Source organism: Gavialis gangeticus, unplaced genomic scaffold (assembly GCF_001723915.1).
Source record: "Gavialis gangeticus isolate Ggan-Ray unplaced genomic scaffold, GavGan_comp1, whole genome shotgun sequence".
In the NCBI taxonomy this organism is placed as follows: Eukaryota; Metazoa; Chordata; order Crocodylia; family Gavialidae; genus Gavialis; species Gavialis gangeticus.
The window spans coordinates 101,564,802-101,565,684 of record NW_017728992.1 but is presented as its reverse complement, the minus strand read 5'-3'; the positions used below and the strand labels follow the sequence as shown (position 1 = coordinate 101,565,684).

Here is an 883-nt window from a genome sequence, read left to right as displayed (position 1 = left end):
CCCCCCGCAGTGGGGAAAGTCAGCAGCAAGGGGGTAGACAGCATCCCCCATCCCCACTCAGCCTCTGCTTCCTTTCTTTCACTTGCTTACTGTCGAGCATGGCTCCAGCTCCATTCCCTTTTCAGGCAAGGGGAGATGAGTGCTCCAGCCCCTGGCTGGTCTTACAGTAGCACCCTGGGGCCAGAGATACTGTGTGCTCTGTGCCTAGCAGGGAATGGAGCTAGAGCGGCACCCACCAGTAAGCAGCTGGGGTGGGGAAGGGGGCAGAGTCTGTTGGGGATAGGCAGGGAGACAGAAGGGGCAGGCAGCAGCTGCCTGCCTGACTCTCACCCCTACTTGAGCTCAATCTGAGCTGCAGCAAGCTGCATGTAAAATTCTCTTAATAAAAAGTCCAGCTCCATGCTTGCAACTTCCTCACCCCAATAATTGAATCTGAGGTAGCTAGCCATGCATTCATCATTCCCTGTATCTTTCAGGAAGCAGAGGGAAGTAGAAAATGAAATGGTCAAGGAAAGTAAACCTTCCAGAAGTAAGCTTGGAAACACACGGATGTGTGTTTTGTTTAGTTTTTTTTTTTTTGTGGGTGGTTTTTTGGGGTTTTTTAAATTTTCCTTCAAAACTGTCTTCCATAACTAATTTACTTAAAAAAAAAAAACAAAAAAAAAACAAAACAAAAAAAAAAACCCCAGTTAAAACTAGGCAAGCTGTTCAAGAAAATTATTCTGGCACGCATCCAGGAGGGGCCAGCAGGGGACTGCATGCTTAGGGGCAAACAACACGGGTTCATCAGTGGCAGGTCCTGTCAGACCAACCTGGTGGCCTTTTACAATCAGATCACCAGATCATTAGATGCAGGGGTAGCAGTGGACATAGTCTTCCTGGA

At 48.1% G+C, this 883-nt stretch overlaps 1 protein-coding gene across 2 annotated transcripts in view; it reads left to right on the top strand.

Moving 5' to 3' along the window:
- The window catches only part of OSBPL1A (oxysterol binding protein like 1A), a 152,432-nt gene that overhangs the window by 48,356 nt on the left and 103,193 nt on the right, over window positions 1–883 (top strand). The window lies entirely within an intron of this gene.